Below are 12,647 nucleotides of genomic sequence, written 5' to 3'. Positions count from 1 at the left end.
TCAACAACTAAAAAGGCATTTGAAGAAGAATTTGGTTTGGAGAGACTCGACAGCCAATTAAGGGGTGGTGTTCCAACTATATTTAGGATCTGGCTTACACATAGCTCACCTCAGCCTTGCTTAAGCTCCATCTTAACTTTAAAAAATCCATTCTAATAAGGGCAAATCTGCAGCCTCTGGGGGTTGTCTGGGTGATTGGAGTCAGCAGGTCTCATAACTGAATAAAGACAGCATAGAAAAGGCTGTGGCCATCTGCCTGTGACCAGCAGGTTGTAGATCAGGTTAACTACTGGTGACTCCTGCTGTATTTGCTGAGGGTCACTGAGGACCCTGGTGGCACCCCTGCTTCAGGCAGCACAGAGCTGGCTTCCAGGTCACGGCTGTGGGTACCGTAGCAGCACCCAGCAGTGAGTCCTGTTCACTGCTCAGCAGCAGCACCCCCAGAGGGCTGGCAAGTCACGCGCAGGAGATGCAAAACCCAGCTCTGCAGGCGTTCACAGACAGGCCCCTGGACTTCGCTGCCCAAGTTTGCTCATGACCTACTTGTAGCAGTATGTGCTTGTTACCATGAGGTACAAATGCAGCAGAAGTGAGAAAGAATTATGACTGCATATCTGAGACAAGCCCATAATTTGCTGTCCTACATTTATGGGTTAGTGAAAGCCTCTACAGAGCAGGCGAGCCTGGCATGCCTGATTCTTTGCAACAGGACTCTAGATTTATCATTAAAATCTGTTATCGTCCTGTTTTTGCAAGTAGGCTTTACATCTCAGTACTTAATATAACCTTGTAGTTCATAGCGAGGATCTGGCACTTGCATCTGACCTCCCGCCATCAGGGGAGCCTTGGCAGCACCCTCTGGAGTCAGAGTGAGGTGAGAGATGACCATGAGATCTGTTTGCAGCCTGGATCCAGCAGTTCCTTTCAGCACTGAACAGCATCCAAGAGATGCTGATCTGAGGTCGATTGTGAGGTATTATTGTGAGAAGAAAATCTCCCAGTTACTCATCCCTCTCCTTCAGCCCTTCATCCCCTTGGATCCCCTTCCCAGGGGCATTGGTCCTTCCCATCCTCATACCTTCTGTCCAAGGTGAAGACACCAGGGGAGAGGCCACAGTTCATCCTGCTCCTTACCAGCACCCTGAACTTCTTGCTAGGACGAGCGCCCATGTCCTACACAGTACGGGTACCCACTCTTAGGGCAGCAGGCTGCGGGCTGGCCAGCCACCCATTATCCCTAGGGCCGGCTTGGTTGAAAGCCTGGCAGCCCTCTCCCTGCTCACCTCCAGCCCAGCACACTGCTTTGAAAGCTTACTGTTTGGCCTTAAGCATCACTCTAGGTTTTACTCCAAATGTCTTCTGGGGCAAAAGATTCCATTAAGCAACTTCTAAATCACAGCATTTATCGGCTCTGCTGCCTAATCGCTGTGAAACTTGGACCTCATTTTGGAGCCAAGATACAGGGATAAATGCCCTTGGCAGGTCGGTGCTTTACTGGGATGCCAACGAGTCAAAAAACATGTAGCTGCTCTGAAAATAGCATGCTGCAATTTTCCTTTAATGCTTGTCTCCAGAAAGAATGAGGGAATGAAAAAAAATAAGGGGGGAGGGAGAGGGGAGTCGTCTGTGTATTTTGGATGGCTCAACATTTCAGTAACCAACCAGAGGTTTACACAGGGGCCTGCCCTCAGCCTTGACTTCCCTTCTTACCAAAAGTGGCAAGAGTGCCGGTGACCCCAAAGTCAAGCTGGCCATCTGCCTCCTGGGTTTGTGCTCTGAAGTCAGAGAGGCAGAGTGAAGGCAGCCTTTGAAAATTTCCCCCATCAGCCAGGCACAAAGTGTTCTGTAGGGATTGCTGTTGCTGCTGCGAGATGCCAGCTGCTATGGAAAGGTGCAGTGGCACACAGCATCGTCGTAAAGGACCAGATGAAAAAGATGAGAGAAGAAGGAGCAAAGTCCAAATGGAAGTAGAAAATTCACCACTTTGCTCCTCTCCACCATGACGTGTTCCAGCTACACGAGCTGAAGCATTGGCTACAGCTAACTTGGTGGCAAAATTTATTTTGACTTGCAGGAAGCCCGGATTTTATTACAGCTGTTTGTTATTAAAGGGCTGACTGAACATCCTGCTCTCCTTGCCACATTTTTCAGGGTCTGTATCTGCCAAGAAGGAAACTTCTGGTGTGTGCCTATAAGCCTATGTTTAAGAAACTGCTCGGGCCTCTGCGTTGTGCTGAACCCTTTGGCTTCCACTCTCGCTTGGCTGCAGCCCAGTTCCTCTGGAGCAGAGAAGGACGGCAAATACTTGTGGCCACTAATTACAGCTTATTTTCACTACTCCATCCTGGATTCTGGAGAAACTGAGCTGCTGCTGGCGATCCAGAGCCCCAAGAGGAACCGAGCTCCTGCCCACCTAGGTGAGCTGCTGCCGAGGCCTCGCAGCGGCCCCCGAGCTCTGCACCCGCAGCCTGAGGCACGCTCAGCTGGCCCCACAAACTGCATCTGGACAAAGTCACAGCAATCCCACAGGGAGATGAGAGGTTCTTGGCCCACTGCCCTGCCAGCACAGGAGTGTTTTTTATTGTGTGTCCTCTGTTTTGTCTGCTCTGGCTCTCGTCTCACCAAGGGAATGGTCTTGCTGTCACTGAGAGTCGTGCAGTGTCTTATTATCAGCGTATCAGGTGCTTGCTTTCCCTGAGGCACACCTGATGTTAAATTTCACACAGACCCCTGTGTATTTCCGCACAGATCAAACCATTTTGAGTGCCCAGTTCTTGGCCAAGTTGTACCACATCTGTACCACCAGCCTGGACCCAAGCTTTAGGATGGCAGGCTAAATTTGATATCAGCTGAGCTGATGGTGTCAAAGTCCTGCAAGGCAAGCTCCTGGCCACTGAGGTATCAGCAGTAATGTTTCAGGAGCACAGATGACTAAGAACAATTTTGGCAAAGTGTGTTCCTGTACGGTCTTTCCACCAGCCAGTTCAAATCCAGTCCTGTCTAGGAGCACGTGAAGCTTCTTATGACTTGCACGAACAAACAAGGGCCCTGTAGCCCCTTGTCACTGACACAAGTGACACCGCTCAGTGAGGAACAGAAGTTTGCTCCCCACCAGCTCCCTGTGTGGCAGAAACTTGCCCAAGCTCAGGACAGGGAGCCAGTGCCCAAAGAGTCACTGAGCCAGGTCTCAGGCCTACAGCTGTGCTCTGGTGACCAAGACCTGTCTCCCAGGCCCGGCATCCCCTGGTCTAGGTCACTGCTAGCAGACAGCAGTCCATTTGGGTTATGGGTTGGGCTCTCCTGGGCTGTAGGGGTTTTGGCACTGATGGATGGAGTGGGAACTGGGAACTGGCAAGGTGGGTCCTGGCTCGGTGCCCCCGGCCTCACAGACCGCATCCAGCAGTCGGTGACTGCACTCACAGAGAACTTCAGCTGGCATGAGAAAAATCGCCATCTTGACTCCTTTCAACTGTACAGATTCAGCTAAAATCTGCAACAGCAACAGCACCGAGTCCTTCCGAGTTCCTTCCCAACTAGTCCTCCAGGGCATTTCTTTTTGCTAGAAATTCCATTAGCTTTTACTGTTAAGTTCACTGCAAGGCACTTCTGGTTTTAATTATATAGCCTTTATAATGCTTCCTCTGGCACTACCTCAGTATGGAAAAAATGAGCATAGGATGTAGACAGATAAAACAAAACAAAACAAAACAAAACAAAAAAACCACTATTATTTCCAGCACTAACAATGCCAGATCATTATAGTTACAAACAGATTTGTCTCTGTAACCCAGTGCAAACAGCTGGCTTTCAGTGTTTTTATAGGAATGTACTAAATATGACAAAAATGCCTTTATCTGGGGGAGCTAATTTTAGATACCATTTTCAGCTAGGCAGTGGAAACACTTAGGGAAGAAATGATGGAACCTCCAATTAAGAAACATACTGCAGGATGCATTGCATCTATCCTTTCAGACGCACTCCCCTCAGTGCATCCATCGCGTGGGAGCCTCTGCCCGTCCAGCAGCGCCCATCTACCCTCTCGTCAGTGGAGCTCATCCCGGTCTCCATAAGGCCACCAACCTCCAGACCCCCCAGCCACAGCTGTGCCCACCCTTCTGTCCAGGCGTGGGTAAAACCCAAACCACGCATTTTTCCCAGCCCCAGCCCTTCCTGCCCATGACGAAGCAGCCTCCCATGCTGAGCCAGGGGAGCCAGGCCTCTTGCCTGCCTCAGGGGAGGCCCCTTCTCATCCGAGAAGGCTCCCAGTGGCTGGTTCGCCTCCAGGAGAGCAGGCGAGACGTGCACATGTATTCGCCACGCACAGCAATGTAAACAGAGTAATTACAATCTAATTAAAGAGAGGAAAAGCGTGAGGCACACAAATAACTTGTAACTGGAGAGGTGCGGGAAAAGATTTTTGAGTTATGCAGAGCTCTGCTCTTCAAAAATTCATAGGCTTCAAGTTATTTCTGCCATGTTTGAAATCCCTTTTGACTTCAACAGCCTCAGCACTCGCAACCAGATACCTACAAAATGTTCTCATTTCAAAACTGCTTCCCCAGCACCCATCTCCTTTTTCTGGGTTTTTGTTTCCTTCTCAGTCCGTGCAAGAGGCAGCAGGACCCTGCACTGGTGATGGTTGTGGGGACGGGGTGTTTGTAAGTCCTCAAGGACACAAAGTGTGGACTGGATGCAAACAGATATATACACATATATTTTTAAATTCAAGAAATTGGGGCTGAAAACTTCAGGCTCTTGCTAACAGAAATCGAAACCCTGAAGATCTGGCAGCGTTTCCCCTTTTAGGGATGCCCTGAGGGCCAGCTCCATCCGTCACACTTTTTTCGGAGCAGACTGTGGCACAGACCACTCTTTGCTGGCCTTTTCGACAGCAGAACCTCCTCCAGCTCCGCAGCCGCAGTGGATGCCCTCTAGTGAGGGCATCATTGCCTGATGGCAAACTTTGTGAGACCTCAGGTACCGCATGCCACCTTGAGATGCCCTCATGAGACTTCCTGAGGGGATGCAGGTCCCATGTATGTCAGCAAAGGTGTTGTTATCTTTCAAGGACTGGTGAAACAAAGACTATGGGGGCCTGTGCATTGACTCAGTGCTTCAGTTTGTTATAAATAAAATTGCAACTTCCTTGCAAAAGTGGTTGCAAATAACAATGGTGAAGACCATGTGCTCGCGCCACTTGTGGCATTTCTCTGCCTCGGCGAGACTCTCGGCTACAGAATTTCCTCTTACAAATTGCTCATGGTGCACAGTTCTTCACTGTTAAAAGCTAAAGAAGACGCCCTTTCAGCTTTTTGTACTGCATGAACTGTAGCCCAATGAATGAAGGTGCAAGTTTCATAATTACAGGACATCGTTTTGTTCCAGCTTTGAAATTATTCTAAAGAGGTTTTCTACACTGAACTCTTTCAGATTTTCACTGGATATCAGAAAGTATGCTGAGACTCCTCTTTGGAGACTTTGAATGAAAGCCATTGATTGATCTTAATATCAAATGGCAATGCTCGCCCCTAGGCTGAATGCCTGCATGCAGCTCGAAGCGTCATCTTAACCTCCTTAAAAGCAAAAAGCATCAGCTGAAGTCACGTGGAAGCGATCTCACGGTGGGAAGTGCAAGGAACAGACATTTGTAAGGCACTTGAGATGATGGGAAAGACGCCTTTGTGAGCCCTAGCTGCGGAATAAGTGTCCCCATGCTCTGACAGGCTTCATGCTGGGTCCTGCACAGAAATGCCACAGTACTACATCGGGACAGGAAAGCAAATTTCTGGAAATACCTGAACAGATTCCTGCAAATTCCCCCAAATTCCTGCAAAATCCTGGACCATGGGAGAAGCTAGGCACACAGCAGATCCAATGCACAAAGCAACCTCAGAGCTTCAGCCCCAAGGCCAGACGTGGAGCTGGGGATGTCCCTCTGACATGCAGTTTTGCAGCTTCCCAAGCAGCCTTCAGTGTAGATGCCCTTGAGATCCATATCACTCAAAACTGAGTTTTGAGTGAAGCTGAATTCATTGGAGAACCTGCATTTGCCCTTGGGACAGAGATAGGTCTGTGACTGCAGCCAATTGCCTCTGCAGAACAAACTTTTTTTTTTTTTTTTTTTTTTTTTTTTTTTTTTTTTTTGGCCAGCTAGTTTTAAAACTGGACAATCCATGTGTGGTGAGTCAGAAGTTGGCTGTCAGTCAGTGTAGGGGACCAGCCACTCCCCTGCTGGGGATTCTTGCTGAAGACTTTTACACAAACAGGCCCTCATGTATATAAAATAAATGTTTATATATGTTACAGATTTTATTTATTGTATATAAACATAAGTTCATGTATATATTAATATGCATCTGAAATGATGGTGTTCCACTTCTGCCTTCATTTATGCATCTGAGTGATGCATAGGGGCAACAGGACTGCAGGGAGGAACGTGTTTCTGCTTAGTGCAGAACTGCAGCGTTATAAAACTAATGTTACATCTCCAAAGGTCTTTAAATCACTAATTCCTGTTTGGTGTTAATGTTTTTAAAGAGCTGTTTGTTAGTAATCAGGGAAACTACAAAATTAACAGCTCTGGAGACTTAATTGTCAGAACATTTTCAATCATTTATTAGGGAAGGAAATCCCTGCCTGTAAACAAAGCCAGCACAGGGTTATTTTATACCGGGAGCAGTAACAGCACATCAAAGCATTCATGAGTCATGAGTTAAGGCCACTAAAATTATCAACATGGTCTGAACTTCAAAAAGTAATAAAATAGGGTTGGTCTTTGTTTATATTCAGTTTCTGAACATTTAACCTGCTCAAGTACCATTTTAGATTTTATCTGTTGCCATAAAAGCCAAACCTTATGGCAGAATTCTCACTTTCTCATGCAACATCTGGAGCTGAAGCTTTATGGAGAACACAAAATCTAGTGACACTGGCACTTGTCTCGTGCCTTCTGGGATGTCCTAGGTCCAGGTGTTGGGTGATAATGGCACCTCGCTGGAGAAATTTGCTCTAGTCTATGGAGGGAAATAAGGACAGTGCCTTAAACATGCGCATTGTCCTGGTGCTGTGGGTATTCTGGATACACCTCTTCATCTACCCACAGCAGAGTCATCTAGTCATTGCCCTCCCAGACCCTTGCTCCCTCAGTCAAGCCATCCTTACTGGGGTGGCTGGAGTAAAAGGCCACTTCACAGAATGATTGAGGCTGGAAGGGACTTCTGGAGATCATCTGGTCCAACCCCCTGCTCAAGCAGGTTGCCCAGGAGCGTGGGACCATGCCCAGGACCCATGGACACAGGTTGTTGCATCCCAGCAGCAAAACTACTCTTCCAATGGGTTGTCACTTAAGGGACACCTTGTTTCTTAAACAGAAAAACCTGGCAGAAGAATGGACCTTGGGTGCACCAACCCAGGTGAATCAGGGTCCCCGAGTGCCAAGTGCTGGCTCTGCCACGGTGCTCTCAGAGAAGCAGCTGTGGGACACGATTCTGCAGGGAGGTCAGTGCCAGCAGGACAAGCTGCAGGATACAGGAAGGAGGGGAGGGTGTGAGGGGGGTTCGTGCGTTTCCCGTGTCTGAAGTTTTGCCATGTTGGCCTCCAGATCTGGTGGTCACCCACAGGAATTTGTTTTCCCAAGGCTAAAAGAAATAGGCTTTCATACTTATGTTGAAGTGTTGAAGACTGCTCATGCTGCCCCTACTTTCTCTCCCTTTCTCTTCCTTCCCTGCTCCCCCAGCACTCTTTTGCACGATGAGAGTCTTCTGTACTCCTGTGGTGGTTTTACCGTGCTGGGCAGCTAAACCCCACAACCGCTCTCTCACTCCCCCTCCTTTAGATGAGGAGGGGGAGAAGTAAAGCAAAGAACAACTCACGGGTTGAGATAAGGATAATTTAATTAAAGGGAAATAATTATAATAATTAAATAAAGACTACTATGAACTAAACAATTTAACTAAGGGGAAATAAAAAGGGAAAGGGGAAAAGGGAGGGGAAAAGGAAAAATAAAAAGAAGGGATGAAAACAAACAAACGAAATAAATGAAGGCTATATGGAAGTGCAGAGGAAAGAAATTACTCTCTACTTCCCACAAATGAGCGATGATTGACCACGTCCTTGAAGCAAGGCCTCAACGCACGCAGCCGGTGTTCGAGAGGAGGACCGACTTTTCCCAACGAGAGACCACCCCTCCCCTCTTCTTCCTGTTTCCACCTTTTATTGCTGAGTGTGACACCACATGGTATGGAATATCCCTTTGATTGGTTTAGGTCAGCTGCCCTAGTGATGTTTCTCTCCTCACTTTTTGCCCACCCCCTAGGAGGGTTAGAGAAAGGCCCAGTGCTGTGCCACTGCTGCTCAGCAGTAGACACAACACTGGTGTGATAACACTGCTGTTCCAGCTACAAGTACAGAGTACGGCACTGTATGGGCTGCTGCTGGGAAAGTTAACATTCCAGCCAGACCCAGTACAACTCCCAAAGAGGCACCTGCTTTCAGGCAATGTAAAAGTTAGACAGCTGCCCTCTAGGATGTGCCTGGAAGAGCACAAGGTCAGACACTGACTGTTGTCTTTCCTCCCAAGGAACTGGCCAAATTCTCAGACTCATGGGACCAACGTGGGGATTTAAATACCTGCATATGGTCAGACTTGTCTTCCCAGAAGAGCTTGCCCTGCAAATCACTCTTTGACGTCATTACAAGAGCCCTCTGCTGAGCAGGCCTCTGCTCTTCAGGTGCTTGAAATGAAATGTGTGTGGGCCACGGTGCAGGCTGCTGAGGGAGCCGTCGCTCCCTGGCCCCTTGCTGGCTTCCCCTGCCAAACCAAACCCAGTGCCAATGTTTTTTTCATCACCTTGAATGCACGCCTTTCCCCCAGAGCTTTTGCAAACTTCACCATGACTCCTTTTTCAGCTGGACAGCCAGCCATGCACCTGTTTTCAATCAAAATTTCTTACTGTAGTTCTTGTTGGCTCGGAAAAGTGCTTCGGCAAGCTTGAGGTTTCCTGCCCCTGGAAGGAACAACATGTATCTCAAACAGTGCAGTGGGCTCTCCTGGAGAGATGTTACCCTTCGCTGCAGAGAAAGTTGGACTTGCTAAAAGGTTCAGAAACTGAAACAGCCATTGTGGTGCTAAAGATGTCCCAGAACTCTTGGCCTTAAGAGGGATTTTGGCACCAGCGCAGGACATGACTTGGGTCACTGCCATTGCGGCGCACTCATGAAGGCACTTCTCAACCTCTGCTTCTTGTGCCCAAACGTCTGCCTTCGCCTGTTCAAAAGATAGCGTATATAACATCCTTGTTAGGGATAAAGTCAGGCTCTTCAGCTGAGTCTGGGGGGGGCACAAAGCTGAGCTGAGAGCATCACTGTCGCTACCCACCCACTTGCCTCTCACCATTGCCATAAAAAGCCCTCACTGAAATTGGAGGAACACTTACGCACGTTTTCATGTTGGAGGAGAAATCTGCAGGGACAGCAGTTTCTGTACAACAGCCCCTCAGTTTCTCAGGGACCCAGACCACTTCTGTCTCCCTTCTGCTTGAACCGTGTTCTGCTAAAGCTCCCAGCGAGTCATTTACCAGGTAAATATGCAAACCAGACATTCATCGTAACATACGGTGACAGTGACTGAGAGCTACCCTGTTAATTGCTGACCCCATTTCTATTTCGGTCACTCAGCACGTCCTCTAGGAAACGGATGGGATCAGTCATGATAAATCCATTCTGTGCAGCACCAGATAATCTGTTTTCAAGCTGGGGCAGGCGCTGAGCTGCCCGCCCTGGCAGCAGGCTGCAGGATGGCCACGGGGGCTGCGGTGCAATGTGGCTGCTGCCCAGGCTTAGCCATCAAGAGGAGCAGAGACTGCATCCCAGCTGCTCCATCTCCAGGCTGGGTGCCCAGGGCCAGGCTGTGGAGCTGGGCACGGCTCTGCTCTCCAGCACGGCTGCAGATTAATGGGCACGGCCACAGCTGGAGGGGCCAAGGAGCCAGGCCTGTGCCCCCTGGCAGAGAAGGGAGCTCAGGAGGGGAGAGGAGGCCTGGCGCCCTCCAGAACAATGCAGCAGTTTTCCCTCTGGGCAGTTTGTTTCCACTGTATTTGTGTCCCCAGCTGCTTAGCAACTGGATAAAATTGTCACAAGACGCTGGCGGTGCCCTCCCCGACAGGGCAGGGGCAGGGCTGTGTCCCGCGGGGCCGTCTGCCAGGCAGTGTGGCCATGACTGGGAGCCCTGTCCCCGTCCCCGCCCTGTCCCCATCCCCACCACGTCTTGCTTTTGGACATTTTAAATAAACACAAAGACAAAATGGTGACAGGGAGCTGTGGCTGTACGTTCAGTGGGCCAGAAGAATGGGAAGTAAGGGGACCGGTGCCTATGGCCAGCCTGCCCTGTCTCCCTCTGTGGTGTCTAACACCCCCGTTGGGCCCAGGATTTCTCTCTCCCCTGGAGGCCGAGTCCTCCTCAGCGATGTGGACCTCCCTTCGAGGGCCATGCAAAGGGCAGAGGATGAAAACTGGAGTTTTTGGGAGGGCAGTTTATAACACACTTTCCCTCACAAGTGGCTGACGTGCAGAAGATAGTTGTTTGCGACAGTTGACAGCTTTAGTTTACCTCAATCAGCAAGTATTTGTAATTTATTTTAAAAATATTGAAGTTCCAGACATAACTGGGAACATTATAAACTACCCTCAGCGCTCTGATGTGCTTCCAAAAGATGCGCTGCCATTAGCTGAAAAGCACAAAGACTCAAATATTTCCAGGGAGAGGCAGGGAGATGATGCAGCTGAAATGAAAATGATTTAGATAACTCAGCTATCTCTTCACAAATATTTAATTTTGATGATTGGAAGCAACCACAACCGCTATAAATTGGGAGAACAGCCTCATCGTTTCAAGCATCTCTCCTGCTTGATGCCACAGCACTACAAGAAGGAGGCTTTGCCAGCAGTATGACTGCGCTTCACTTTTTTTTCTCTCCCTCACCTCCTGACCCTTGTAATGCCTCGGGCACCCCCTGCGTTGACACATCAAGTGTTTGGGGACCAGAGTTAAGTCTTGTGGGGATTAAAATAGGCCTGTGACAGAAATGTGATTTTTCTGAGGAAGGTGTCGCTGCCAAAGACTCACCATTGCTGAGCCCAGCCAACATCTGGCTTGAGATTTCAGTAGCAGGCTTTGAAGAGGCATTTTCGATTCTGAGAGGGAGTGGAAGAGCATGCTCAAATTGCAGCCCTGTAGCTAAGTGATTTTTTTCCCCAGTAACATAATTATGAAAAATGCATCTCATGTTCCCCATTAATGTAGCCATTAGCAGAGAGGCAGGGCTCACAGCATGAGCTGGTACTCGCTGAGAAGATCTGTGTGCACAATAGGGAACGTACAGCTCTCATGGCTTTCAGACCACCCTAAGTGATTAGCTCCAGCTCTTGTACAGAACCAAATGCATCCACATCTCATGTCAGAGAAAGCAGCAAGGTCTGTCTTTAAACTGAAGATTCTTGATTAAAAGAAAAGAAAACCAGCAAGCCCAGATCCCTGATTCTGGACAGCAGGTTGCCCTCTTGTTCAGGCACCACATGGACACAGCGCTGAGAAGGGCTATCATGTTCTGATGGGGCTTTGAAGTCAAACATCTCTCACTCACCCACTCGTTCACTCATGCAAACAGTATAATAAAAATAATAAAACTTACAGGGGATTATATAATCCTCCACCTTCAGATGCACTTATTCCTAAGATTACTTTTCCTTTTTGAAGCTGGGTCTTACTCTAATTTGTAAAGGATTTGGACGTTAACTCTCAGATTCTTTGGCATACAGTCAGCAGGAGACTGCTCTGAGTGGGAAGAAAACACTTTGGGGTGTTTTTTTCTTAAATGCATGAATTTTCTCTTCAACGCAGAAATTTTTACTTGTGCCCCATTGCTTATATCAAACCAGATTTCTCCAAGGCATCCCCAGCTCTGTGTGAAGACACAGAAAGCTACAGTGGAGGTGCCAGGCATGGAAACGTCTCTTTTCTTCTGCATACCTTGTGAGTATCATTACAGAAAGAAAATATATTACAACAAATTTATATCAACATTCAAGCTTACACAGTGAACCAGATAAGAATCTATAAATTTACTCTCAAGTGTGTGGCCAAATGGTCTAGATTTTAACTCAAACTTTCACAAACTTGGACAGCTGCCTCCAGTGCTGTTGAAAGGGCATACAACCATCACATCTGAAAATCAATACACCTGATGGGGCTGAGTACCTCAGTTCATGAAGTACTGCATTAGCTTTCTCTCAGCTTCCAGTTAGCTCCAGAGCATTTTCTATATAGCTATAAGACTGTAATTGTTAGGGAAAAGAAATGGGCATTTTAAACATTGTGACCCTTGGTGTATTTTTTTCATTGTTGTTTCTTTTTTTGTTTCTTTTTTTGTTCTTTGAACTTAATCTTTACTACAGTTTGATTTTTGTTCCAGAATTGCTCATTAGGTCTAAATGTAGAGAAAATAAAACCCTTTCTGCCTCAGTGATCCTGGACAGTAGGGAATGCAAAGCTCTTCTAGGGCCATCTGTTTCGCTGCAAGAAAAGTTTTAGAAAACAAATCGAGACAGTTGATTCATTATAAAATAGGCACAAGTTATGAAGATAAACATAG

The sequence above is a fragment of the Aythya fuligula genome, chromosome 3 (genome assembly GCF_009819795.1).
Source record: "Aythya fuligula isolate bAytFul2 chromosome 3, bAytFul2.pri, whole genome shotgun sequence".
Classification (NCBI taxonomy): Eukaryota; Metazoa; Chordata; class Aves; order Anseriformes; family Anatidae; genus Aythya; species Aythya fuligula.
This window is presented reverse-complemented; position numbering follows the sequence as displayed.